Source organism: Bos indicus, chromosome 7, assembly GCF_029378745.1.
Source record: "Bos indicus isolate NIAB-ARS_2022 breed Sahiwal x Tharparkar chromosome 7, NIAB-ARS_B.indTharparkar_mat_pri_1.0, whole genome shotgun sequence".
NCBI classification, from domain to species: domain Eukaryota; kingdom Metazoa; phylum Chordata; class Mammalia; order Artiodactyla; family Bovidae; genus Bos; species Bos indicus.
In genome coordinates, this window is record NC_091766.1 from 102251432 (window position 1) to 102277507 (window position 26076).

Sequence of the window (26076 nt, forward strand, 5' to 3'; positions counted from 1 at the left end):
CCTTCAATCTTTCCCAGCATCAGGGCCTTTTCAAATGAGTCAGTGCTTCTAGATTGGTCTTGTTTCAGATACTCACAAAAGTGTATGTTCTTTTATTCTGGATCTCATCCTCTGGGAGACCACTCCTGGGAAATCTTTTTGAAAGAAGCCTTCACCCTGGTCACTAATACCCCAGAACTTAATTTTACGTATCACACCTGGTAGTAAAATCATTTATGTATTTGTCATCTCTCTCGCCACAATGTAAGCTCAATGGGAGCAGGCACCATTCTGTTTTGTTTATCAACAGGATCACCAGTGCCTACCATGACGCCTGGCAAACAGCTGGCATTCGACGACTCTCTTTTTACTGAAACAGAGGCATGACGATCCTAGGAACAAGGTCAGCGTGAAGCATCTCTCTCCCCTTTGTGTATGCTGTTGCCTTTTCCATTTGTATGTGATTTACAAACATCATAATTGTCTAAGATTTGCAGGAGACCTGGGTTCGATCCCTGGTTTGGGATGATCCTCTGGAGAAGGGAACAGCTACCCACTCCAGTATTCTGGCCTGGAGAATTCCAGGGACTGTATAGTCCATGGGGTCGCAAAGAGTCGGACATGACTGAACGGCTTTCACTTTCACTTTGCAGGTATATAGCAGAAGAGTTTCCAGTTATGGAATCTACTTTTTATTTTAAGGAAGAAATCTAACATTAATTATGCAGTTGTTGGTATTTGAGCTAAGACCTTTTGTTACTTAATACTCAAATACACCCTGAGTTTCAAGCATTATGGGTCCCACTTAACAGAAGAAGAAACTGAAGCTCATGTTAAATAACTTGTCTAAATTTACAAGGCTAGTAAGTGGTGGAGTGGAACCTGAATACAGCTTGTCTGACACCATTACCAAACTCAGTACCATTGCTGCTGTACATACCTGCATATTACAAATAGTGTAGCCAATACAAAAGAGCTTTGACTGGGGGCCTAAACTTACATTCTGATGGTGGTGGTGGTTTAGTTGTTAAGTTGTGTCCGACTCTTGTGACCCCATGGACTGTAGCCTGCCAGACTCCTCTGTCCATGGGATTTCCCAGGCAAGAATACTGGAGTGGGTTTCCATTTCCTTCTCCAGGGGATCTTCCTGACCCAGGGATCGAACCCAGGTCTCTGCATTGCAGGCAGACTCTTTACTGACTGAGCTGCAAGTTCAGATCAGTTACTCAGTCGTGTCCGACTCTTTGCAACCCCAGGGAAGATTACATTCTGATGACACTTAGTAATTGTGTATGTAACCTTGAGTAAGTGCCTTAATCTTGGTGAAATTTAACTTCAATATCTCATATCATTGTTACAACAGTAAATGACATAAGATGTGCCAAGTATCTAATACAGTGCCTGGAAGTAAAGTGAATGTTGACCACATGGGAGATTTAAAGTAGTATTAGTAGAAACCTTCTACTCTAACTTCTTCTTCGAGGTGTTTTTGCTTCCTTTTTCCCTCTAATTTAAGGGAAACTTGAGAAAGAAGCTTGAAAGAAATGCCCCTGGTCAATAGGGGCATTGGGTCAATAGGGTCAGTAGGGCCCCTGGTCTATGTTTTCATCATCATTTCTTCCTGTCACAAATGTTCTCAAGCTCAGCTTAACTGAAACAGGTTTTACCATCAATACTGAATATTTTGTAACTCAGAGTTTTCAGGAGAGAGTAAAAACTTGTCTGTGGTGAAATTCAGTTCTCGGGGGGCAGCATCTCATCTAGGATGCTGAACACTGAAGAACGAAATGGTCTCCCAAGTGGGTTAGAGAAAGTGCTCCGAGACCCGGCAGTGCACTTTTTCATAAACTGCCCCCCTAGTGGAATATTTTTGGAAAGCTATGCTTTTCCTATCCACCAGGAGGGTTAATGAGGCTTAATAACTTAAGCTCTCCTGCTAACAATTTCTTTCCCAGATACTGCTTCATGTTGCCATGTTTAAAAGGCAAGTCTGTTAAAAAATGTTAATATGAATATGTCATACCCTTGCTTAAAGTCTCCAGTGAGTCCTTTCAGAATGAAACCCAAACATCTTTCATTGTTCAATAAATCTCTCTACCATCTCATCCCAACCTACCTGGAGAGCTCCACTTCTTGATACTATTTCCCATTCCTTTAACTGCTGCCTCAGTACACCCTCCACTTCACGGAGAACCTGCCGTTAGTCATCCTTCACTCTCAGACTGGGAGATAAGCATGAAGACATGGGCATGTTTTTGTTCACAAGAGCACTGCGAATGACATCTGCATACTTTACAGATCAGAAGATACTTCCTAATGTGATTTAAATCTCACCAGTCCAAGATCTGGATTGACCAAACCCATGGGTAATAAAATATCTTTATAGGCAGCTAGGATGGTTGAGAGTCCCTTGGACTGCAAGGAGATCCAACCAGTCCATCCTAAAGGAAATCAGTCCTGAATATTCATTGGAAGGACTGATGTTGAAGCTGAAGCTCCAATACTTTGGCCACCTGATGTGAAGAACTGACTCCTTGGAAAAGACCCTGATGCTGGGAAATACTGAAGGCAGGAGGAGAAGGAGACGACAGAGGATGAGATGGTTGGATGGCATCACTGACTCAATGGACGTGAGGTTGAGTGAACTCTGGGAGTTGGTGATGGACAGGGAGGCCTGGCATGCTGCAGTCCATGGGGTCGCAAAAAGTCGGACATGACTGAGCGACTGAACTGAACTAACAACCCTGCAGTGAACAAATCTATTGGCAGCATTTTCTAGCAGCATTTGCTCACTTCCTGTCTCTGTGTCACATTTTGGTAATTCTCACAATATTTCCAACTTTTTCATTATTACTATATTTGTTGTGGTGATCTATGATCAGCTATCTTTGATACTACTATTGTAAATTTTTAGGACTCAATGAACTGTGCTGATACAAGATGGCAGACTTAATGGAGAAATATTGTGTGTGCTGTGACTGTTTCCCAAACAGCTGTTTTTCCCATTCCCCCTTCTCTCTCCCTCTCTTTGGTCCTCTCTATTTCTTGAGGAACAACAATATTGAAATTGGGCCAGTTAACAATCCAACAATGGCTTCTAAGGGTTTAAGAAAAAGGAGGGTCACACATCTTTCACTTTAAGTCCAAAGTTAGAAATGGTTAAGCTTAATGAGGAAGGCATGTTGAAAGCCAAGATAGGCCAAAAGCTAGGCTTCTTGTGCCAGTTAGCAAAGTTGTGGGTACAAAGGAAAAGTTCTTAAAGGAAATAAAAAATGCTACTGCAGTGAATACACAAATGATAAGAAAGCAAAATAGCCATATGCCAATAGGGAGAACGTTTTAGTGGTCTGAATAGAAGTTCAAACAAGACACAAGATTTCCTTAAGCCAAAGCCTAATCTAGAGCAAGGCCCTACCTCTTTAATTCTATGAAGGCTGAGAGAGGAGAGGAAGCTGCTGAAGAACAGTCTGGAGCTAGCAGAGGTCAGTTCATTGGGTTGGATTCATGAGGTTGAAGGAAAGAAGCCATCTCCAAAACATAAAAGTGCAAGGTAAAGTAATAAGTGGTGATGTAGAAGTTTCAGCAAGTCATCTAGAATATCTACCTAAGATCATTAAAGAGGGGCTTCCCAGATGGCTCAATGGGTGAAGAATCCACCTGCAATGCAGAAGATACAGGAGACCCAGGTTCAATCCCTGGGCTTGAAAGATCCCCTGGGGAAGGGCATGGTAACCCTGGGGAAGGGCATGGTAACCCACTCCAGTATTCTTGCCTGGAGAATCCCATGGACAGAGGAGCCTGGAGGGCTACAGTCCATAGGGTTGCAAAGAGTTGGACAAAACTAAAACAGTTGAGTATGAATGAATGCACACTAAAAAATAGATTTTCATTGTAGATGAAACAGCCGTCTATTAGCAGAAGATGTATCTAGGACTTTCATAGCTAGAGAGGTTCAGAAAACAAACTGACTCTCTTGCTAGGGGCTAGTGAAGCTGGTGACTTGAAATCAGTACTCATTGATTGTTCTGAAAATCCTACAGCCCTTAAGAATTTTGCTGAGTCTACTCAGTCTGTGTGCTATAAGTGGAATAACAAAGCCTGTTGACAACACAGTATATTTACTATTTTAAACCCACTGTTGAGATCTCTTACTCAGAAAGAAAGATTCCTTTCAGAATATTTACTACTCATTGATGATGCTGGTGGACTCTGGGAGTTGGTGATGGACAGGGAGGCCTGGCATGCTGCGGTTCACTGGGTCTCAAAGAGTCAGACACCACTGAGCAACTGAACTGAACTGAACTGACAGTGTGCCTGGTTACGCAAGAGTGCTGATGGAGATGTATGATGAGATTCATGTTATTTTTATGCCTGCTAACACAACACCATTCTTCAGCCCATGAATTAAAGAATAATCTAGACTTTCAAATCTTATTGTTTAAGAAATACACTTCATAAGTCTCTACCTGGCAAAGATAATATCTGTGATGGATCTGGGTAAAGTCAATTGAAAGTCTTCTAGAAAGGAGTCACTGTTCTAAATCCCATTAAAAACACTTGTGATTCATGGGAAGAGTTCAAAATATCATTAGCTTAGAAAAAGTTGATTCCAACCCTCATAGATGGCTTTGAGGGGGTCAAGACTCCAGTAGAGGAAGTAACTGCAGAGGTGGTGGAAATAACAGCAACAAAAATATTAGAATTAGAAGTGGAGCTTGAAGATGTGACTGAATTGCTGCAATCTCATGATAAAACTTTCACTGATGTGGAGTTTCACTGATGCTTCTTATGAATGGGCTGAGAAAATGGTTTCTTGAGATGGAATCTACTCCTGGTCAAGACTGTTGAAACAGCAAAGGATTTAGAATATTATGTAAACTTAGTTGGTAAATTAGTGGCAGAGTTTGAGATGCTGCTGCTGCTGCTAAGTCGCTTCAGTCGTGTCCGACTCTGTGAGACCCCAGAGACGACAGCCCACCAGGCTCCCCCATCCCTGGGATTCTCCAGGCAAGAACACTAGAGTGGGTTGCCATTTCCTTCTCCAATGCAGGAAAGTGAAAAATGAAAAGTGAAAGTGAAGTCGCTCAGTCGTGTCTGACTCTTAGCGACCCCATGGACTGCAGCCCACCAGGCTCCTCCATCCATGGGATTTTCCAGGCAAGAGTACTGGAGTGGGGTGCCATTGCCTTCTCTGGAGTTTGAGATGATTGACTCCAATTTTGAAAGAAGTTTTACTGTGGGTAAAAATGCTGTTAAACAGCATTGCATGCTACAGAGAAATCATTCACAGTCAGAAAGAAAGAAAAGAAAGAAACAGTCAGTTGATAATGGCAAACTTCATTGTTGTCTTATTTTAAGAAATTGCCAGAGCCACTCCAGCCTTCAGGAATCACCACCCCGATCAATTAGCAGCCATTAACATACAGGCAAAACCCTTCACCAGCAAAAAGATTATGACTCATTAAAGGTTTAGATGATGGTTAGCAACTTTTAGCAACACAAGTAATTTAACTAAGGTATGTACATATTTTAGACATGATGCTATTGCACACTTAATAGACTACATGAAAGTGTAAATATAACTTTTATTTGCTCTGAAATACCAAAAAATTATTGTGATTCACTTTATTGGGATGCTTACTTTATTGTAGTAGTTGGGAAGCAAATCTATAATATCTCTGAGACATGCCTGTGTCTGTATTAGTTAAGTTTCTTTCAAGCATAAGCTATAGGGCTGTAGGCTGTGAATTCAATATTAATTAATCAACAATATGTATTAAATAAGAATATTTAAACAGAAACCCACATAAAACAAGGTTATGTATTGGATGATTGATGAAAACATGACCAGAGGCCTTGCGGAACCTGGCCGTGTGATTTCCCTTTAGTATTCACTAACTCAGTGCTTGCAGTGACTTCACAGAACATAAGTACTGAGACTAATAAGAATGGACTGTATTGTTTACATTTGACCATTTAACAATGAATATATTACGTGTATGTTGTTTAATCAACACAAACTATTAGAATAGGTATCTTTGCAAATATATAAACATTAAAAAAACATTCTGGCCACTTGTTATTTCCTGGTAATTTTATATGGCCCAATGGTGTAATTTCATTTGCTTTTGCTTTTATAGCTCTTTGTTATAGTCTCCTAATTTTATATGTCAATTTTGTGAAAAACAACTAAAAAACAAATTGTCAAAAACAAGTGTTTTCAGTAATTTATTCCTTGGGTACTTGTGTCAGACTGTTTATAAGTCTCAGGAATTTTCAGTTACATTTTTGTTTGTATTTAACTTCAGTTGGTTGAGCTTTTTGAATAATGATCACAAGATAACATGATTGTTGTGATATTGATAGAAATCAAATACATCTTTTAATCGTAGGGAGAATGACATTCTTAGTGAACCAGAAAGGGCTGTGCCGAGGTGCCTCTTATGAAAACTCAGACATAAGGGCCCGAGGGCTGTGTGTTCATGGACCAGCAGGAAAGTCTGGGTCCAACTCCATGCTGTAATATAGAGTTCCTTACATCTCAGGCAGTTTAATATTTTAGAAAAGACCTGTAGAGAAAAGTTATTTTTCTTCAGAGTTTATTTTTAATAATATTCCTTAAAAATAAATTCTTTATTTTAATTTATTGTTAGTTACTCTCTAGGCTTTATGTCATTTTTACCTTTAATTTGTTCTTGGAAAATTTCAAGAATTTGTGGGCCCCACCCTGTGTATAGGGTCGCAAAGGGTCAAATGCCACTGATGCGACTTTGCACGCATTCACATATAGGGTATAATAGCCCACTATGTTCAGAAAGACAACTGAAATGTTAAGCAATAAATTTTGCCATTTAAACTATTGGCCTTTCACAGTCAATTAGAAAAATAGAGAAACACATTATCCAAGTCGATTAAGACCTTGGTCTCTATGGTATGTACAGCTCAGAGATGGAGATGCAAGAAGGATATACGAGAACTTCTCTTTTTAGACCTTTAGCTAAACATAAAATAAACTAAGGTTTATGAATATTGAGTACATAGCTGGTCTGGCATCATCATGTAGCCTCTAGTTCAGGTGCTTACAGGTGAGGAACCTCCACCCAGACTCCACTTCCCCAGGGGAGAGTGTGAGCTCCATGCTCAGAGCACTGGTCGCACACTACAGCTGCGTGTGCACTTTCAGCACACAGCAGTGTGAAGATTCAGAAACTGTATCACCTTCTGATGGAAAAACTCCTACAGTATTTTCTAATGCTGTGGGCCAGTGATCTTAAAAATCTTCTGTGCAACACAGAGGTGTGTTGGTTATGTTACAGAAAGGTAACATGTCAAATTTAAGATTAATTGTACATTGTCTCCCTCATTAAAATAAAAATCCCAGACCCCCTCACTTACCAGGTTTGTTGACCTTTCTTGTGATGACAAGTAGCTACCAGTAGTGTGTTATCTAGCAGATATTTGAAATAATAAGCAAACTTAGCTTGCCCCTTCAAGGTAAAGGTCACTTTTTAATAATGGATGAGACAGGAAATACTTTTGAAAGACGCTCATGTTACGGAAAAAGCATTTTAGGAATGTTTCTCTCATTAATGATTTAGTTGCCATAAACAGTGGGTTTCACCTGTAAAAACTCACATCTCCATATTTAAGGAAGTTGGAATTTAAAAATCTTCCAAATAAGATGTTATGAATTCATTTGTTAAAAATAGTAAAAAGCAATACTGCCCAGTTAGTTTGCATGGATAAGTGACTGACACCATGGAAGATGGAAATTTACTAGCCAAATTTGAAGGAAAATTTTTTGCATAATTGGTGGATGTGGATGAAAAATGAGCACCGTGATTTAGGAAGTACAGACAATAAGGCATTTCTTCCATTTGGATCTCTTCTATCTTTGTAAAGTGTACATGAAAGTTATGACAGCGATGAAAATTATGAATGAAAATAAACAGAATTCTGAGCTAAGCCTTCAGATTCCTGTCTCACCAAATGTTAACCCAAAACTTAAAAAAAAATAAGGTATATGAAATAAAGTGGCCTCAGCATTTTAAGATGAGAGAAACATAATGGGTCTTTTGAATCTTTAACAAGTAAAATAAATTTTACTTTTTATTTTTCATCTTTTAAATTTATATTTTTGTATAAGTTTAATAATATGAATATATTATCAGAGCACCATATGTATGTGGTTTATAAAAAAGATCCCATACACTGAGGATGTGTGTTAAAATTTTTCTGAAAGGTTTACGTAATAAATTCATGGATCACTAATCTGAACTAACTATTCAGAGTAGAAAATTAAAATAAATTAGGGAGATTGGATAGACTTTTCACTTCTTTTAAAAAAAATTTTCCCAAAGAGGAGTGTTTAGGAAAAATCTTCCATTTATTATTTGTATTTTAAAAAGTGAAAGGTAATTTAATACTAGAAAATTAGAAGGGATGTAATTGCAGAAGAAAGGGTAAAGCATTAAATTAGAAAAAAAAATTTAGTTATGAACAACTTAATACATTGTCCTTTAAGGGGGTTCCCTGATGGCCTAGTGGTTAGGATTCTGGGCCTTTGTTGCTGAGGCCGGGTTCAGCCCATCAGGGAACTGAGATCCCACAAACCACAGGCTCTGAATACCACCTTGGAGCAGTAACAGTCTGCTTACCCTAATTCTCACCATCTTCTTTTTTCCATATGTGACATGTCAGGTCCTTTGTACTTTTTTAAAATTCCTTCCTTTCCTGTGATAGTTATCCTCTTTATCCGTGTCTTCCTGGGCCTAGGGCTCAGGAAGGTAACCCTGGTGCTCTCCTTACTAAAACAAAGACTTCCCAGTGGCCAGGGAGGGAGCATTTTTGCCTTTTCCATTTTAGTTTTGCTTTCTGAATATGTAAGGCCCCTCTAACCCCCTGACATTTTCAGTTTCACACAAAGATACCTTTGGTTCCTCTTCCCTCAGTACACACTAGTTCCTACCCACCAAATACTTCTTCACATTATAAAAGTCCTTTTAATTCTAAACTTACATTTTGTGATATTGGACATCTTTGCATGTGTAGGTCCAATCTTATTGGTCAGACTTCCTATTCCTATTTTTCTTGATTTTTTTATTCAGTTTCCAAACAACCACTGAAATCTCAGTATTTACTTGCAATATTGGGAGAGAATACTGATGAAAATTCTGTGTATAATTTTCCACCAAATTGTTTTCCTTAGTCATTTGGTATGTATATCAAAGGAGAAAAAGACCCAACCAAACAAAACCATACTAAAAAAACCCACAAAATTCTCCAGAATGTGTGGCATTTTCCATCACCAGAGCTATCTGTCTGTCACAGGAAATGAGGTAAATTGAAACTTTTTATAAAAACTAAATCTGTTCAAGTTATTCTAGTTTAATCACAAATGTCAACAAAGACAGTATTTATTGTGGTTTCATTTCTGTTGTGTGGCCTAAGCCTGTGCCCTTGAGAAGTTACACAGCAGAGGTTATCAATTTATGCACACGTGCCAAGACTCCCAACACACAAGATCATTCAGTGGGAGCAGTCAGGCTCAACCCCAACAAAATTCATGTTTGGCGCACTCCCTGACCCCTAAAAATACCCCCTCTCCATTTCTTTGTTAGTCACCAATTTCCTTCCTGCCCTCCCCACATCACCGTATGGTCCACAGCCTTGTTGAGGGGCCTCACACAGCGTTTGTTTCTCAGCAGGCAATTCCTGTCTCACCTCCTGCTCTCTCTTCTTAAGAAGTGAATCGATGGAAGCTTGGCATTCACTTTGAAAAGCCGTTGGCTTCTGGGATGCTGCAACAGTGAACTGACTAGATCTAGCGGAGTGCAGCATGTTATTTAGTGTAGAAAGAATTTTCCAGGGAGAAAAATAGGATAAAATGGAGACAGATTATGCTTGGTTACGAAAGCAGTGGAATTCTGAAGGTATATAAAAGAAGGTTCATAAAATAGAAGAAAAACTGAAAATAGAATGGTGGTGGGGGGGCAAGAACCGAAACCAGCAATGAGGTGGCAGGTGAGGGGACATCTTTCCTTCCCTTGTCTGCAGGTGCTGAACAAAGGCATGGCTATGTTTAGAAGGAGTGAGAGAAGGAATGTTCTCTCTCAAGGGTACAGAGCAAGACCTTGAAGATGGTCAGGAAACTGTGTCAGGCCAGGACCTCAAATGATGACCTAGATTTCTGCCAAGCTTTTTTATATTTGGCAGTCTGGATAAGCTTGTGTATTTTTTTTTTTAGAGTAACATTTTTATGGGCGTAATCAAAACATTTAGGATTACACAGAAAACTAATTACACTGAAATACCATTATCAAAATATTAAAGAAAAATATATGATATGATAGCATCTGCTTTTTTAAATAACATATTAAACAATAGGATCTGGTAATGGAACTAACTGCTACCTAATTTTGAAATAGTGATGAATACAAGTTATATATTAGTATATGAACCATAACTATGACACAAAGTATCTGTAATTTCTGTCATTAAAAAGTTGACAGAATAGCTAAGTTTATGGTGGTTTGTTTCCTATTTTATAATTGAGGAAACATTTAAGTTTCAGTTGGAGAAAAAATAGTGAAATAGTTAGTGAACATAAAGATGTAACATTTTTTCCATCCAAGTTCAAGAACTTTTTAATGTTATATTCCTGGGAGTCCTTGAACTCCAAGTTAAGAACTTCCATAGCTAAGGGCTGGAGAGGCTGGGCAAGGAACTGTCAAGGAGGGTGTCTTCAGTGGGACAGAGGATGTAACAGTGGTGAACAGAGTGTAGGGTAACAGTTGGGAATAGCAAAATATTTTTGAGGTCCATTTTCTTTCTCTGATTCTCAGTGCCATCAGCCAAATGCAGCCTCCTGTCTCTTGCCTTTGTCCGTGCAAAGCTTCCTAGCTCACCCTACAATCCAATCTGCTGGCACCTCTCCACAGTCCTGAGGAATGGCTTCATTCATCTTTCAGTTATGCTTCTGGGCTTCAAAGCCACTCAGCGGTTCTTCGTTGCCACCCACGTGGGGTATAGCTCTTTATTGTGAATTCAAGGTTTGTTAGTATCGGCTTTGGTCTGTCTTTACAGTCTAAGTCTCTCCTAGTCTTCTCTGTATACCCCACGATGCAGTCAAATTGCAGTCAACCCCACTATGGTTCCTTGGTTGGATCTCAGTATATCCCTATATAGCCTTTTCTCAGGCAGTTGCTTCCATCTCAGAGTTTCTTTCCCACATTATATGTGCAGAAATCTTAGTCATGCTAAAAGCTTAAGTTCAGTCACCGCCCATTCTGATATTAGGAACTTAGTCTTACTCAACTTGGTTTCTAGACGAATGATTATCTGTATCCTTTGCACACAAAAAGATGATTAATAAGATCATTTAAAATTAAAGAACAAGACTAAACATGATATTGGGGAAGTCCAAGATCATAGATTTTAAAATTTATGATGAGATTCAAGGTAGAGTGATTCAGCAGCAGGTGTAAAGGAGTGAGAGAAAGAATTCTAATATCTCAGTGTAAGAAATAGGGAATTGATCAGTTATCAACAGTACGTGAATTGTGAACTCCCAGATGTTCAAGCTGGATTCAGAAAAGGCAGAGGAACCTGAGATCAAATTGCCAACATCCACTGGATCATGGAAAAAGCAAGAGAGTTCCAGAAAAACATCTGTTTCTGCTTTATTGATGATGCCAAAGCCTTTGACTGTGTGGATCACGATAAACTGTGGGAAATTCTGAAAGAGATGGGAATACCAGACCACCTGACCTGCCTCTTGAGAAATCTGTATGCAGGTCAGGAAGCAACAGTTAGAACTGGACATGGAACAACAGACTGGTTCCAAATTGGGAAAGGAGTATTTCAAGGCTGTATATTGTCACCCTGCTTATTTAACTTATATGCAGAGTACATCATGCAAAATGCTAGGTTGGATGAAGCACAAGCTGGAGTCAAGATTGCCAGGAGAAATATCAATAACCTCAGATATGCAGATGACACCACTGTTATGGCAGAAAGTGAAGAAGAACTAAAAAGCCTCTTGATGAAAGTGAAAAAGGTGGCTTGAAACTCAACATTCATAAAACTAAGATCATGACATCTGGTCCCATCACTTCATGGCAAATAGATGGGGAAACAATGGAAGTGACAGACTTTATTTTTTGGGGGCTCCAAAATCACTGCAGATGGTGACTGTAGTCATGAAATTAAAAGACGCTTACTCCTCAGAAGGAAAGTTATGACCAACCTAGACAGCATATTAAAAAGCAGAGATATTACTTTGCTGACAAAGGTCCATCTAGTCAAAGCTATGGTTTTTCCAGTAGTCATGTATGGATGTGAGAGTTGGACTATAAGGAAAGCTGAGCACCGAAGAATTGACGCTTTTGAACTGTGGTGTTGGAGAAGACTCTTGAGAGTCCCTTGGACTGCAAGGAGATCCAACCAGTCCATCCTAAGGGAAATCAGTCCTGAGTATTCATTGGAAGGATGTTGAAGCTGAAACTCCAATACTTTGGCCACCTGATGCGAAGAGCTGATTCATTTGAAAAGACCCTGATGCTGGGTAAGATTGAAGGCAGGAGGAGAAGGGGCTGACAGAGGATGAGATGGTTGGATGGCATCACCAACTCAATGGACATGAGTTTGGGTGAACTCCAGGAGTTGGTGAGGGACAGGGAGGCCTGGCGTGCTGCGATTCATGGGGTCACAAAGAGTCAGACACGACTGAGTGACTGAACTGAACTGAACAGTTATCAATTGAAGGTCTTATCTCACTTTATTTGGAGCAATCTGTTTTCATTTTATTTGGCTTTACTACTTTATCATGTTCCTGTTACCATCTCCCCACCAGTGAAAAAGAGGGGAGGGTGGTGATAAGAGATGAGGTTTTGCTTACTTACTGTCAACTATGGCGGAATCAATATCAGCTTCCGGTCGGTGGTGGGGGGGTGGGAGGAGTGTCTAGAGAGTATCATTCACAGTAGGCTATTTTTTTCAAAGGTTACTTTTTACATAGTTTTGACTCCAGCTTTCCATTTCTTAAATGTTGCCTGCCTTTAACCTGTATGAGGTTCCAGATAGGAATTCTCATGCTAACCAACTCCAGCTTTCCAGCTCCCATCACACCCATTATAGAATAAGGCAATCTCATGACTGCTGATATCAGACCTGATGAATTCTCTGTTCCCTATAAATTATTCAAAAGCAATTTCGACTTACCAGAAACAAATTTCCCTTTCTATGAAAAAGGCAAGCTTTGGTCATTTTCACTTTACAATAACCTAATGATACTCAAAACTAAATAGATGCATACAGGATATTTCTCAAGAAATTTGTCCTTTGAAGGCTAAACTGACCTATATTCATATCTCTTTACCAGATTCAAATGCAACTTGATATCTCTTAGATGAAAGAGCTAGGAGAAAATTAATATTAAACTGACCTTGAGTTCTCTCAGTTTCTGATGAAAAGTTTCAAATTGCAAATGTTCCTTCTGTGCTTTCGGAACACATTTTTCATAGCTAGAGCAGGCACTCCATTTGCAAGCTCTTTATTTTAGAATTTCTTGGGTAGAATTTTTTGCAACTCATTCACTGTGGTAATTCCTTGCAATATAACAAACACATCTGACCACCACACACAATGGCAGTGAGTACAAAGAGACTTGGGGATGGTTGCCTACTTTGCTTTGTCATCCTGTTTGGCCTAAGGAAACAGGAGATGGCAGACCTGTGTGACTATGCAATATTTAGGACAAAGATGACTCAGTTTAAAAGGAAACATGATCTTAGTTCTGAGGTGAAAGGACAGGTCTGCAAACAAATACACTCCATGGAAATGATGATGACAAGTACATCCCAAAAGGAAAGACGCATGTGGCATGTGACTTCATGAATAATTTGCCTTAATTGTCCATTCTTAAACGTGTGCCTGCAATGCAGGAGACCAGGGTTCCATCCCTGGGCTGGGAAGGGCCCCTGGAGAACAGAATGGCAACCCACTCCGCTATTCTTGCCTGGAGAATTCCATGGACAGAGGAACCTGGCAGGCTACCATCCACAGGGTCGTAAAGAGTCAGACATGACTGAGAAACTAACACAAGTATGTCCTTCCTGAATAATTTGTCCTAACTGTCCATTCTTAAACTTGTGCCCCAAGAATTCCCATGAAGATCAAATACACATACTTTGGCTGATTCTCCTTTTGTGATTTTAGCAGACGTTGTACTGAAACGAGGAGATAAGTGTAAGCCAAGGAAATACAATGCATCCTGATGAAGCCTCTGACATTTTGGTTGAAATAGTTGAAGAGTGTTGAACTGTCTTTCAGCAAAAGGCTCCGCTGTGGTAGGTCCTGCAGCTGCTGCTGCTGTCGGCATTATGGCCTGCTAGAAAAGTCTGTGGGAGACACTTATGTGCTTTCCCTTCACGCTCTTTGATGATTAAAACTAGAAAAGAAACCAAGCATTAAGTGTATTGGTCTAAATTGGGCAACCACATAATCCTACTCCTTCTGCTTGTTTACTTCCACGGGGGTTTGCTTGTCCGTGGAGGGATGAGTTAAAAAACGAAGTAGAGGGTTCAGGATGGGGAACACATGTATACCTGTGGCGGATTCATTTGGATATTTGGCAAAACTAATACAATTATGTAAAGTTTAAAAAAAACAAACAAAAAAAAAAAAACGAAGCAAACTCAGTCTCTAATGGTAGATAGGGGAGAGGTGGGTATGAAGTGTGAAGTTACCCTTGCTCTTTTGGCCGTGGTTTTCTGAATCAAATGCAAAGATACCAGTGGACGTGAGGTGCACGCCCGCTGTCTTCATCACCCGACATGCGTTCACGGGGTCCTCACTGCTGTGCTGCAGGATCTGAAGTCGCATCCCCCCAGCCCACATCTCACTAAACGAACTTTCTTCCCACCGTGTCCCTGAGAACAGGATGAGGTGAGAACTCGGTGCTCTTGAGGTGTAGAAAGTGAAAGAAAATGAAAGTGAAGTCGCTCAGTTGTGTCCAACTCTTTGGGATCCTGTGAACTGTAGCCCACCAGGCTCCTCTGTCCATGGGATTCTCCAGGCAAGAGTACTGGAGTGGGTTGCCATTTCCTCCTCCAGGGGATCTTCCTGACCCAGGGATCAAACCCAGGTCTCCTGCATTGCAGGCAGATGCTTTACCTTCTGAGCCACCAGGGAAGCTTGTGAGAGCCAGTGAGATGTAGAAAGACCTCATTATTGCCCACAAAATTACACCATCCACAGGAAAACTAATACTACACCTATGAAGAAAGCCTAACGTCCTTTGTTTATTCAAATCCAAAGAGAAAAGTGCTCCTTCATATACTATAGATTAAAAAAAATCACAAATTATCAAAGACTATTAAAGATCTCTTTAAAGCCCCCTAATGTTTCACAGGGCTTTTGGCCATGCATTAATCTTCCCTTTTTCTCCCAGAGGCTTTGTAACCTCTTCCTGCTTTAAAGAAAGGACGGAGCCTGTGCTAGGAAAAAGTTGAAGGCCATACTGGGGAAATGCAAATTCCACAGAGCATCAGTTCTCAATGTTAGCGTGAAGAGTATTCACTGTGTGTGTGTACCCTTATAATCCATATTCCTGAGCCCCAGCCCCTACAGTCAGATTTGGAAGACCCAATCTGATGTCTAGAGGTATCTAACAAGTGCTGAGGTGATTCTAATTTGTGGTTTCAGACCACATTTTGAGAAACAATGAGATGGAGATAAGCAGGCTTGTATTTGGAGGAGGCAGTGGCAACCCACTCCAGTACTCTTGCCTGGAGAATCCCAGGGATGGAGGAACTTGGTGGGCTACAGTCCATGGGGTCGCTAAGAGTTGGACATGACTGAGCGACTTCACTTTCACTTTTCACTTTCACGCATTGGAGAAGGAAATGGAACCCACTCCAGTGTTCTTGCCTGGAGAATCCCAGGGATGGGGGAGTCTGGTGGGCTGCTATCTCTGGGGTCACACAGAGTCGGACACGACTGAAGTGACTTAGCAGGAGCAGCAGCAGCAGCTTGTATTTGGTGTATTTAGTGGGTCTCTTCTGCTCCTGGTGATCCCTGCCTACCCACAGACCAGGGCCTGCCTGCAGGACTCACACGTCCTTACAACGTCCACGTGAGGGAAAGGAGATGCACCTGGCATGTTCCAGAGGGATGCCTCTCCTTTCCCTCATTTCAGCTTCAGTGTCTTCAAGATGTTTCTTTATACCAGGCAGCAAGTGCTTAAGAACCAACAGGATGAAATGCCTAATGCTCAGATGATAATGACTGGAAATAGCTTAATGTTCCCTCCTCAGGCCCTTTGTACTAACAGTTCCTCTACTAAAATCGTTCCTGCAGATCTTTATTTCATCTGAAATACCATTTTCTCAGACAAGTTCCCTTGACTATTCCTTGAAACTAGGCTCCCAACCCAACCACTCCTCTCAGTTCAGTTCAGTTCAGTCGCTCAGTCGTGTCTGATTCTTTGTGACCCCATGGACTGCAGCATGCCAGGCCTCCCTGTCCATCACCAACTCCCAGAGTTTACTCAAACTCATGTCCATTGAGTCGGTGATGCCATCCAACCATCTCATCCTCTTTCATCCCCTTCTCCTCCTGCCCTCAATCTTTCCCAGCATCAGGGTCTTTTCCAATGAGTCAGCTCTTCACATCAGATGGCCAAAGTATTGGAGTTTCAGCTTCAGCATCAGTCCTTCCAATGAACACCCAGGACTGATTTCCCTTAGGATTAACTGGTTGAATCTCCTTGTAGTCCAGGGGATTCTCAAGAGTTTTCTCCAACACCAGAGTTCAAAAGCATCAATTGTTTGATGCTTAGCTTTCTTCACAGTCCAACTCTCACATCCATACACGACTACTGGAAAAACCATAGCTTTGACTAGATGGACCCTTGTTGGCAAAGTAATGTCAGCCACTCTCAAACTCAGATACTTATCAATGTTGGAAATTATCCACTGTACTTCCTATCTCTTCCCATAGGAAGGAGAAACTCTACGAGAGCCATTGGCCTTTTATTGTTTTTACAGCTTGTCTCTGACACTTGGTAAGGTTTCAGTAACTATTGTGCCAGTGACAGGATGGCCATGGATTTCTCCCAAGAGTGTGTTTTACAAGTGGACATGGCAGATGGCCTTGCCTTGTCCTTGGAAATTCCCACACCGGGGCAGCCTGGAAAGGAAGCTGTTTTGGGAGGCTGGCTCCCTTCTAGTTCAGTCTGAAAGTCTACCTATCAAGGGGGACTCTGTCGTAGGAGAAAAAGCAGAAGGTGGTGGGAGGAAGTCAGGAAGGTGAAAGGGATTTGGATTTCTTCCCATTTTAAATGTCCTTTTTTAAATTGAGATTTCTTAATACTGGATAAATAGCCCCAAGAGAATATCATCTTAAGAAAATGGTCATCTCATGGAAGACAACTCTCCCTATGTATCTGACACTTTTCCTAACCCAGAGCTAGCTGCTTTATCTTTGCATGGCCTTCTTAGCAGATACCACCCTAAGTCTGAGGCTGGTAGCCTACATAAAGAGGTGGATTCCAGGTAAATATCAACAACCTGGTTTAAATGCTGGGTCTTCTCTTATAAATTATATAATCTTTAATCCTCATTTTCATATTTGGGAAAAGGAGGAAGTTGGTCTAAATTAGTTCTCAGTCTTCTCCTGCATTCACAAGAATTTTAAGTTACGGTCCCAGATGGGCGCTGAGAAACCATTTGTGAGTACGCCGCGCCACCTACTGGGAAATCTCTTAAATTACAAAGTAAGGTTGCAACGAGGTGCAGTATTGAAACCTCGAGCTGAACTGAGTCCCGACTTTATTGGAAACTTGGAAATCCTCTGTTATATCGATTGCACATATTGACTCATTCCCTGCCTTCTGAATGCCACGAGTATTCTTCCACGATGTGGTATTCATTTTTTCCATTCCTGTGAAATCCACAAATGACACAAATCTTAGTTACTATTTCTTATGTTCACCTCTCTTTTCCAGGTAGTTTGCAGGGAGGCACCAAACTGGGGACGAAAGCCCTGGGAAGGAAGTCTGGAGTCGTGGAAAGACAGAAATACCCTTTTGGGCCAGGAAGATGTGAGTTTGCATCTATACTCACTTATCAGCTACATGACCACAGGCAAATTACTCAGGTGAAAGTAACATGGGTCAAGGGGAGGAAATCTAGTGGTTGACACTCTGTGTCGGACCCTGTAATTGTTGGTTTACATACTTAATTTAATCCACATAAGAGTCTAATCAGGTAGACATTATCACGTCCCGTTAAATGTTGGTGGCCCACTGCTTTTCTCATCTTATTCTCTTTTCCTGGATTACCTAGGCGTGATCCTAATTTCAGTGTGTACACGTATAGCAGAGACAGACCCCTGATTGCGGTGGGTTAGGAAAGGGAATGAAGGAATGTGGTGCTAGACAACTCTTCCCAAGAATTTGCCTTAGAAAAGGAGATGAGGGATAGAAAGTTTGTCAAAGAAATGTATGTTCGAGAGAGCCTTCTCTACCTCCCTCAGGATAGTATAGACAAGCATGCCTTTAGACTGGGAAAAAGTGAGTTTAAAGATACAAGTGAGGCCTGTTCTAGCAAGGGAGATGCAGCCTCCCTCTAAGAGGCCTGTGTCTGGCAGGCAATTACTTCACGGCTGCGTCAGCTCCATGGACTGCTCCCTGCATCTTGAAACACGCTTTTGTCTGGGCTCTGCAAGCATAAAACTCCTTTCGGTCTCCTTTCGGTCCCATTGGCCTTTGTGTTCGGCCTCTGAGGCCAGACCCTCCTCCCTGTGCCAGACTTCTGACCGGCTCTGCCCTTGTTCCCGCAGCTTTGGCCTCAGCTCTCTCCTCTTGGAATTGACAGTCTTCCTAGCGGACCTCGATGTATGGTGCCGACTCCACATGCACATGGTTTCATATAGAACATAACTGAATCTCTTGGTCTGATCTCTCCTCAGAGCTCCAGGGTTCCATCCCCTCCATAGGGTCACCTGGAGATCTACGTGCACAGAACCGTTGTGCTAACAAGCAAGAACATAAAATACCATCAGAAGTCAACTGTATTGTTTACTCCTGCGGTCCATTCAAGCCCATTCAGCAGGGCTGGTTTTCTTCTGCGTCTTGACACAGTTCAGTTCAGTTCAGTCGCTCAGTCGTGTCTGACTCTTTGCGACCCCATGAATTGCAGCACTCCAGGCCTCCCTGTCCATCACCAACTCCCGGAGTTCACTCAGACCCATGACCATCGAGTCAGTGATGCCATCCAGCCATCTCATCCTCTGTCATCCCCTTCTCCTCCTGCCCCCAACCTTTCCCAGCATCAGGGTCTTTTCCAATGAGTCAGCTCTTCACATCAGGTGGCCAAAGTATTGGAGTTTTAGCTTCAACATCAGTCCTTCCGATGAATATTCAGAACTGATTTCCTTTAGAATGGACTGGTTGGATCTTCTTGCAGTCCAAGGGACTTGGACTTGTTTTGAGACAATTCTAGGGCAATTCTTTTATTTTTTCTGATAATCTTTAGTATACTTTAGTATACTATGAAAGTCATTATAACATTGGGCACTGTAGAGCCAACTGACCTTCAAAGCCTGGACTCCAGTCTGCTTCCCCTTGCCTGCACTTGGGGTTAGAGCTTAACAGCCTTTGAGAGTGCACTGTGAACATAGCGGCAATTTTGGAAGAGAGTATTATCTGCTTTCTTTTCAAAGAAGGAAATCAAAGATTAGCAGCTCACATTTACAAAAGAATTCAAGACACATGGCTAAAATAACTGATCTTATTTCATGCTCCAAAGTTTCCGCTTTGTTCAAAGTGAAGTCTCTCATACTACTTTGTGCTGCTCAGTCCCTTGGAGTCTTCCCCCAACATAGCAACGTAAACATGCCGTGACGATCAGAATTCCTGAAGTAGAGGCAAGTACTTAGAGCACAGCCGCTTTCTTCTCTGAGATCTGTGGGGCCAGTGTGTCCAGCGTCCTCCAGCGACCCCCCTTCCCACACACACACCCACGTGTGGATTCTTGCGGACGTAGGGTCACAGAACAGAACAAAAATTGGCTTGTTCTGCTCTGATGGACAGAGAATGTTCCCTTTCTCTTAAAAACCTAGTTGAGCATTCTGTCTTATCCTTCATAAAGTTCATTTTCCTCTGCTGGTACCAAAGAGCTATATATACCCAACTTTTAGGGTAGATGGCATATAAGGTAAATGGATCCACCAGCTATTCCTCTTTTTCTGTATCTCCAGCCTTTTTCTCCTTGCTTGACTCCACTTTCAGAATCACTCACACTTAAACTGGTATCTTAGAGCTTAAAAAAGAATAACAAAACAATTCACCCCTCACATTTCCTTCCTTTTCAGCTGTCACTGGAATTGCCCTTTTTTTTTAATGTCAGACCGGTTCATTAGGACCAACTAAGAAACTTAGAAAAGCTGGAGTGTATATAAATGCCTCTTTGAAAACATCAGAGAGCCTATAAGATAGTGAAGAATAATGGGGCTAAAACCTAGCAGAAGATGAGCCCAACATTGGGGTCACGTCTATCTGAAGGGGTGAAGACATTGAGCAGAGATTTCAACACGCTCGTGGAGTTCAGACCCATCAAGGAGGAGATCTTGATAAATCAGATTCTGGGTTAGAATCATGAAGACCAATCTCGGGAATCAGAATGAGTGCCAAAAAGACCACCTTCACAATGTCTGAAGGTTGCTTAAAATTCTGAGACAAAATTGCAGAAATGGCAGATGATGGAAACAGGCATCTGTAGGGGATCCTGATAAAGGATAGACTCAGCATGACTATGATTAATATGTCAAAATATGAAACGCAGGTTTAAACATTTCAGCATGAACAGGAAACTATAAACAAATAATTAAATGGGCACTAGAACTGGAAAAATAATTGCAGAAAGTAAGGCCTTTTGGAGATTATTTGCTATCAAACTAGACAGAAGAAGTTCAGGAGAATATATACGGAATAGAGCACAAAGAAACAATTTACACTGAGAAGTAGAATATTGATTGTATGACATAATACTGATAATATCTCAGCAGATTTACAATCTGTACAGAATTTAAGCATATGACAACACAAACATATTACTTAAGACACGGTTGAATCAGATGCTGTGATGTCCATAAAATAGTTTAAATAGTAATCCATATTTGATTCTAGAAAGTCTCAATGCATGGTGTAATATTTTTGGTAATCACTAAAAGAACAGTAAAAGACTTAGTAACTACCAAGTTAAGTGGGATCCTGTGTGTGTGTGCGCTAAGTCGCTTCAGTCGACTCTTTGCGATCTTATGGACTGTAGCCCGCCAGGCTCCTCTTTCCATGGGATTCTCCAGGTAAGAATACCGGAGTGGGTTGCCATTCCCTTTTCCACAGGATCTTCCTGACCCAGGGATCGAACCTGTGTCTCCTGCATTGCAGGCAAATTCTTTACCACTGAGCCACTGGGGAAGCCCAAGTGGGCTATTTTTTTTTTTTTAATTGAAGGATAATTCCTTTACAGAATTTTGCTGTTTTCTGTCAAACCTCAACATGACTCAGCCATAGGTGAACCCCTGTCCTATACAGTCAGTCAGTTCAGTTCAGTCGCTCAGTCGTGTCTGACTCTTTGCCACCCCATGAATCGCAGCATGCCAGGCCTCCCTGTCCATCACCATCTCCCGGAGTTCACTCAGACTCATGTCCATCGAGTCAGTGATGCCATCCAGCCATCTCATCCTCTGTTGTCCCCTTCTCCTCTGCCCCCAATCTCTCCCAGCATCAGAGTCTTTTCCAGTGAGTCAACTCTTTGCATGAGGTGGCCAAAGAACTGGAGTTTCAGCTTCAGTATCATTCCTTCCAAAGAAATCCCAGGACTGATCTTTAGAATGGACTGGTTGGATCTCCTTGCAGTCCAAGGGACTCTCAAGAGTCTTCTCCAACACCACAGTTCAAAAGCATCAATTCTTCAGCCCTTAGCCCTAAGCTAAAATGTTACATCTTCAAGAAGGAATTCATTGTATACTCCTGTGTCATCTATACTAAACCCTCTATTTGAATCTTGTGTCAGTTGTGAACTTGTGGCTTTCAGCTCCAAATTCACCCCCGAGTACCTGCTCTGCAATAATGCATGCAATTTCTCCCCTAGGTTTGTGTTTGTGTTTGTTTTTTAAACAACAAGCGCATTGTTTTCTCAGTAGAGGGCGACAGAGGAACATTGCAAGGGGAAGGGGTCTTCTGCTTTTTGCAGCTGCTGTGGGTGGGTCTGCAGTTTGAGTCGTGGACCTCTGGGGAAGCTCTGTCTGAGCTCTTCACCCAGGACACGCTGTCCCTGGTAGCCTTGTGGCCCTCGGGTGACGTGATGCAAACCTTCCCGTGACCCTCCCCATGGGGACACCCCTGCCCACCCGGGGGCCCTGATGCCCTCCGCTTGCTCACTTCCCCTGCTCCTGCGGTCCTCCCTCAGGGATCTCTCATGCTCCGGGCTCCCTACTGGAGAGGCATCCCCAGCTCCTGTGACTCACCCAGGTATCAGCCGCCAGCTTCAGTTTGCCTGCCCCGTCTTGGGCTCCACAGGCTTACTTCCTGTTTGCTCTCTGACTGCAGACTAACTACCTCTGTCTCAACAAACCGGCGAGCTGCTCTGATAGCCGGGAGCTTCAACTACATTTCCTATGGAGAGCCTTGGAGAGGGCTGCCCTTTCTAGGTCTGCCCTTCCTTGAGTGCTCTCTCTTGGTGACACAGAGTTTTCTTAGAGTCTATGTGTGCATGTGGGTTAGTCGCTCAGTTGTGTCCAACTCTTAGCGACCCCATGGACTATAGTCTATCAGGCTCCTCTGTCCATGGAATTCTCCAGGCCAGAATACTGGAGAGGGTTGCCATTCCCTTCTCCAGGGGATCTTCCCGACCCAAAGATTGAACCTGGGTCTTCTGCATTGCAGACAGATTCTCTACCGTCTGAGACATCATGAAAACCATATTTATATGAAACTTCACTTTTTAAATCTCTGTATGATTGCACCTCTTGTTTGAATTCAGACTGCTGCAATTCTCTTCTCCCATCCCATAATTTTTCTTACTGCACCAATCACAATTGCATCTTTATTTGTGGGTCCATTTCCTCATGTCAGTCTCTTCCACTGATATAAGCAGAAACGGAGCAATAACAGGAGCTGTAAGTACACTCAGAGCAGGCATTGTGTCTTTTTTTTTTTTTTTAATTCCCAGTGCTTAGCATAATGCCTGGCTCTTAAAAAGCACTCAATAAATATTTGTTGCATGAATGAATACTGTATAGCTGAGTTGATTTTCTGCTAATTTAATCTGCTGTGTTCTTATGATGCCCCCTTAATTCTTCTCAGTCACTGCAATCTACCCTAAAGATTATGCATGATGTATTCTGGAATTCGTTGCATTGCAAGAGATCTGATTTTGGCCCTTTGTAAACAAAATAAAGCCATATTTTTATATTCTACCATTTCCGTGTTAAACCTATTGTGGTGGTGATGCTTCCAACTGCAGTTACTCAAGATGCGTCTTTTCTTAGCTGTGTCCAAACTCACTATAAGATGCATATTTCTTTTCCAAACAGGAATAGAAGTGGGTTTTTTTTAAAATCTATTTTAATTCTAACCACTCTACCACCACCCTTTTAATTTTTCACATAAATTCTACCCCAGGACTCACACACGCATATCCCTACAGGGCCTAGTGAGTAATTTAAATGACTGGGCTCAGCGTGAGGAAATGAGCAGGAGTAGGGATTATGGCAGATTGGAGAGCACATGCTTCACCTGAATGCATTTCATTAAAAAATTTATGAAAACATTGTGCGAGCCAAATACAACATCTGCAGGCACCACTAGCTCCGTGATTGCCCCTTGGTTAGATTGAACCATTCTAAATCTCAGGAACTAGGAATCTTAAAACTGTGAGATGCCTGACACGAGGTTGCTTTACGCATTTGTTTTGCTGAAGAAGGCCATTAAAGAAAAACTGGTATCTATTAATACTACTGTCACTGCTTCACAAAAGGAAACAAAAATCATCATTACTGGAGGTGGGAAGCACACACCATCAGGATAAACCTTCCACTCCATGGAAGAACAACTGGCAGGCTTGCATTATTGTTCCTATGACTATAGGTGGGAATGAACTTTGCTCCTTCAGAATGACCTTGACTGCTTACAAAAGAACATACAGTTTCCAGGGCCCCACTCAGGAGGTAAGGGGGTGGGAGACTGTTTGCATCTGTACTTTGGCAAACTCGTCAGGGGCTTCTGAAGCATACCCAGGTTGGAACCTTCTGGTCTGCTCCCCTTTCATACTCAGAATACAGAAAGCAAGGCTTCTCACCCTGATTACAGAGAATCTGATTTTCCTGCACTGGAGGGAGACAGGGTTTTTGCAAAGTAGCTGATTGGCTCACATTGCCTTGAAAGGCAGACACCTCCTGGTCTGTGTCACAAATAAGTGATCCACAGTCTAGAAATAAGAAGTATTCACAATGATTCCACATGCAAAGTCACTCCCTATTTTTTTAAATGTATTGATTTCTTTATATACATATAGATAGATCTATTGAGAAGGAAATGGCAACCCACTCCAGTATTCTTGCCTGGGAAAATCCCATGGACACAGGAGCCTGGTCGGCTACAGTCTGTGGGGTTGCGAAGAGTTGGATATGACTGAGTGACTAAGCACACAGATAGATATATAGATATTCCTTATTACGGAGAGGAATTAATGTCTTTGTTAAAATATATAAAATACGCCCAAAACCCTTAAAATTAAGAAACTAGGGCAATACAATTTTTGGAGAGAAGCCAGTAGGGCAGAGGACATAGGAAGCAGTGGGCCCTCTCTTGGACTGGGCAGCTGTCTGCCTCTCTGGAGGAGGCAGCCACTACTCAGCTGGAGACTTTTAATTGGACATTGGAATTTCTGTGCAAAATCTCTGAAATATATGATGCTTGTGTGTGATTTAAAAAAAAATTAAACCACATTACATGTTGCTGTTGTTTAGTCACTAAGTCGTGTCCAACTCTTGTGATCCCGTGGATGGTAGCCCACCAGGCTCCTCAGTCTATGGGATTTCCCAGGCAACAATACTGGAGTGGGTTGCCATTTCCTTCTCTAGGGGATCTCCCTAACCCAGGAATCCAAGCTGCATTTTCTGCGTCTCCTGCACTGGCAGGTGGATTCTTTACCACTGAGCCACCAGGGAATTGCATGGACTATTGCATGGTGGTGGTGGTTTAGTTGCTAAGTTGTGTCCAATTCTTGTGACCCCGTGTGTAGCCCGCCAGGCTCCTCTGTCCACGGGATTCTCCAGGCAAGAATATTGGAGTGGGCTGCCATTTCCTTCTCCAGGGGATCTCCCCAGCCCAGGGATCGAACCTGGGTTTCCTGCACCACAGGCAGATTCTCTACTGACTGAGCGCCCAGAGAAGCCCTGGTGTTGTATTGCATAGGGCAGAGAAAACCCTTTGCCCACAGGACACGGCCTGCTGGTTGGTTGTTTGCACTGTGGGCTAAAGTCACCCCAAGTCCCTTTCCCAGACCCACAGGCCCAGGCCCCACCTCACACTTGGCTGAAACATGGGGAGGACCAGAGCTCATATTTTGAGAACATTCCCCAGAAGCTTTCAACCTTTACCTACGGTCAGAAATCGCTGCTCTACGGGACCCTAGGTGAGGAGATGAAGTATATTCTCAGGTCCTCTGCTTCAGAAGCCTGGCCGACACCAGCCCCTGTTACCTAGGAAACAGTGCCCGCACACGCGGGCCAGCGAGGTGTTAGCTGTGCTTTGCCTTAGTCGGCCTTGATTTCTCTAGGGCACTAGGTATATGGTTTGGCTCTTATTTTCTTGACTTTGATAAGAGAGTTTTCACAGAGCGTCTGAGAATAGGAATAAATGAGATAGAAACTCATGCCAGCCTTGATTTATGCAGCTGCAGAGAAAATAAATTACACTCCTCTGAACCTCTGGAGAAGGAAAAGTTCTTTAGAAGTCACAGGAGAGAGCCCTGTTTCTAGAATCGTTCACCATGCGCAGGACCTGACAAGACAATCCTTTGCTAATGC

At 42.1% G+C, this 26076-nt stretch overlaps 1 protein-coding gene across 2 annotated transcripts in view; it reads right to left on the bottom strand.

Moving 5' to 3' along the window:
• Positions 1-26076, bottom strand: part of LOC109561150 (uncharacterized) — a 126288-nt gene that overhangs the window by 36663 nt on the left and 63549 nt on the right. The window lies entirely within an intron of this gene.